Source organism: Mobula birostris, chromosome 23 (genome assembly GCF_030028105.1).
Source record: "Mobula birostris isolate sMobBir1 chromosome 23, sMobBir1.hap1, whole genome shotgun sequence".
In the NCBI taxonomy this organism is placed as follows: Eukaryota; Metazoa; Chordata; class Chondrichthyes; order Myliobatiformes; family Myliobatidae; genus Mobula; species Mobula birostris.
The window spans coordinates 33,577,047-33,580,763 of NC_092392.1; the positions used below are offsets into that span (position 1 = coordinate 33,577,047).

Here is a 3,717-nt window from a genome sequence, read left to right on the forward strand (position 1 = left end):
GGAAGAATTGGATCAGCCCATGATTGAATGGTGGAGCAGACTCGATGGGCCAAATGGCCTACTTCTGCTCTTATACCTTATGGTCTTATGGCCTTACATATTTGTCACCATATACAATTCTGAGATTCATTTTCTTGTGGGCATACTCAGTAAATCTATAGAATAATAACCATAATAGAATCAGTGAAAGATTGCACCAACAGGGGCTTTCAACCAGTGTGCAAAAGACAACAAACTGTGCAAATACAAACAGAAAGAAATAATAAAAATAAATAAACAAGCAATAAATATCGAGAAGAGGGAGGGTCGATGATTCTGCTGATGTTTAAGCAATGGGATGGAGGAGGGTGGGCTTTCAGGTTCTGATGTTTCTGTCATTCATTCTATGGGGTATCTTGTTTCGTGGATGTCTGTGAAGAGTAAGAATTTCAGGTTGTATACTGTATACATTCTTTGATATTAAATTGATCTATTTGAACCATTTGACCATTTGAACATGAAGTGGAGTTTTGTGTGTGCTATCAGGCATTCAGTGTCATTTCCCAGTGACAAATTTCATGTACATCACAGTGAAAAATATATGCTTCTAGTTCGAAGTTGGAGTTAAAATCAATTGCGACCTTATCAAATTTCTGCCTATAGTTATTTTCCTGCATGTCTTACCAGATGGTGAACAGACTAATTTATTCTCTGTAATTTTTAGGTCAATTATAGAGGTGCTGGCCAAGATCAGGCATCTTTGACTAGATGGGGATGAGCATCACTTCAAGAAGTATTGATTTGAATTTTAGCATTTCATAATCTATGCAGATATGTGAAGACAATGAAGGAAATGGATATCTTTCCAATCAACTGCAGTAAAACAATTCTTTACAGAATTAAATAAAGTTTACCTGATCGAGGTATGGTCTGGTATGGTTTCCATTACATTATAATTATAATTGCATAAAATTAAAGTTCAAGATGTAGGTGCATGTTTTATGATTAAGTGTTTCTTGGATTTACTGTGTATGCCTGCGAGAAAACAAATCTCAGGTTTACTGTATGGTCATATATATGTACTTTGATGATAAATTTAAAGCCATAGAGTCATAGAAAAGTCCAGCACAGAAACAGGCTCTTCAGCCCATCTAGTCCATGCCGACCCATTTATTTATTTATCGAGATACAGAGTGGAATAGGCCCAGCAATCCCCTGATTTAATCCTAGCCTAATCATGGAACAATTTACAATGACCAATTAACCTACTAACTGGGACGTCTTTGGACTGTAGGAGGAAACTGAAGCACCTGAAGGGAACTCACGTGGTCATGAGGAGTACGTACAAACTCCTTACAGGCAGTGACAGGAGTTGAAGCTGGGGCACTGGTGCTGTAATGTGTTGTGCTAACCACTATGCTATTGTGCCACCATTTAAACTGCCTACTCCCATCAACCTGTACCGGGACCACAGCCCTCAATACACCTACTGTCCATGTTCCTATCCAAACTTCTCTTAAATGTTGAAATACTTTGAATTTTGGAATTTTGCTGTTTAAGTGGGTTAATTGCTGCCTTGTTGCATGCAACCATAATAGCCAGCATTGCTATTCCTTCAGTATACTTATAAAACTTAAATCAATGTTTGTTCTCATGGTCACCTTGAACTTAGTGACTGATACAACATCATTGCATTCTCAAAACAAGCGTTCAATGTATTAAAAGTTTTGAATTAATAATGAGCCATTATGATCTATATTAGGTGAATCTGGATGCCTGGAAGCACTGAAATAATATTGAAGGCAGCTTTTAAGACTTGCAAGCAGTTTGTAAAATAATTCAGCAACATCTTTAAGTAAACTGTCTTTTTCTTTATCCGTAGATCTGGATTCAGTGAAAATAATTCCTGAAACAAACCAGTAAAATGTACAAACACCAGTAAGTCTACAGATGCTGGAAAGACAAAGCAACACACACAAAATGCTGGAGGAACTCAGCAGGTCAGGCAGCATTTATGGAAAAGAGTAATCAGTCAATGTGGAGAGCATTCTGACTGGCTGCAACATCGTCTGGTATGGGGGGTGGTGGTTGGGGAGTGGGGCTACTGCACAGGATCAAAGTAAGTTGCAGAGAGTTATAAAAGTTAGTCAGCTCCATTAAGAGTACTAGCCTCTGTAGCATCCAGGCATCTTCAAGGAACGGTGCCTCACAACAGTGGCATCCATCATTAAGGACCACTCCGCCCCCTCCCCCACCCAGGACATGCCCTCTTCTCATTGGTACCATCAGGAAGGAGGTACAGAAGCCTGAAGGCACACACTCAGCACTTCAGGAACAGCTTCTTCCACTCTGCCATTCAATATCAGAATGGACATTGAACTCATGAACACTAACTCACTACTTTTTTAAAAATTTCTGTTTTTGCATGACTTATTTAACTATTTAATATATACAGTATATACTTGCGGTAATTCACAAATTTTTTTCTATTATCTTGTAGTGCATTGTACTGCTGCTGCTATGATAACAAATTTCTCGACAGAGTCTGATGATATTAAACCTGATTCTGATTCTGTCAGGCTGAGGCCCTTCTTTAGGAATAAAATGTATAATTCTTTATATTTACACTAACGGTTACTGCAGCCTATAAAATTGAGTAGTGTAATACTTCCACAACCAGAATTATTCAACAACCATCATTAATTAATGGTGGTTAGCTGATTCTATTTTCCAATTCCTTTTAAACTCTGACATTGTTTATACATTTTCTGTTATTCTGGCACTTTGCAACACACTTGAAAATTCCCTGAATTTTTAGACTCCTGTGCTTCATTTTGAAGCTTATATGTAGGGACGAAAAAACAAGAACTTCCACAGAAACTTACAGGTATTGAAAACTAAGAAAATTGCAAATGATGAGAAAAGCAATTAACCCTGAGGAAAAGTAATTTCCATTATAACATTGGCTATACCTCATGACGAATTCAAGGAGATTTGGTACATCACCAAAAACACTCGCAAGTTTCTACAGATGTACTGTGGAGAGCATTCTAACTGGTTGCATCACCAGAGGTTTGTAAATGTAGTCAGCTCTGCCATGGGCACCAGCCTCTGTAGTATCCAAGACATTTTCAAGGAGTGGTGCCTCAAAAAGGCAGCAACTGTCATTAAGGACTCCTCTCATCCAGGTCATGCCCTCTTCTCATTGTTACCATCAGGAAGGAGATACAGGAGCCTGAAGGCACACACTCAGCAATTCAGGAACAGCTTCTTCCCCTCTGCCATCTGATTACAGAATGGACATCGAATGCATGAACACTACCTCACTAATTTTTATTATTCATATTTTTGCACTACTTATTAAATTTAACTATTCTATTTAATATATATAGTTTATACTTATTGTAATTCACAGTTTTTTCTATTATTAGGTATCACACTGTACTGCTGCCCCAAAGACAACAAAATTTCACAAGACACCCCGGTGATATTAAACCTGATTCTGAGTCTGATCCTGAAATGGTGAGAAAAGTAATTAATCCTGAGGAAAAATCATTTTGATTATAACGTCAACCGTCTGTAAAACAATAAATTATCCTTTGGCTCAAGCCACATCGCATAGCAAATTTCCATACTGGAAGAAATCCCTTCCCCACTAGATTTAAAATTGTCTACAAAGTGGGTTGTTTGGCAGAATCTTTTTAACATAGCTTGTTGTTAGACACAGTAAACCAACTA

General features: G+C 37.8%; 1 long non-coding RNA gene across 1 annotated transcript; it reads left to right on the forward strand.

The window, feature by feature from the left end:
* The first annotated feature begins 709 nt into the window (after window positions 1-709).
* Window positions 710-3,495, forward strand: LOC140186930 (uncharacterized). The gene is made up of 3 exons (XR_011882970.1): window positions 710-902; window positions 1,862-1,979; window positions 3,411-3,495. It is a non-coding gene; the product is annotated as an uncharacterized lncRNA (long non-coding RNA).
* Window positions 3,496-3,717: the final 222 nt, after the last annotated feature.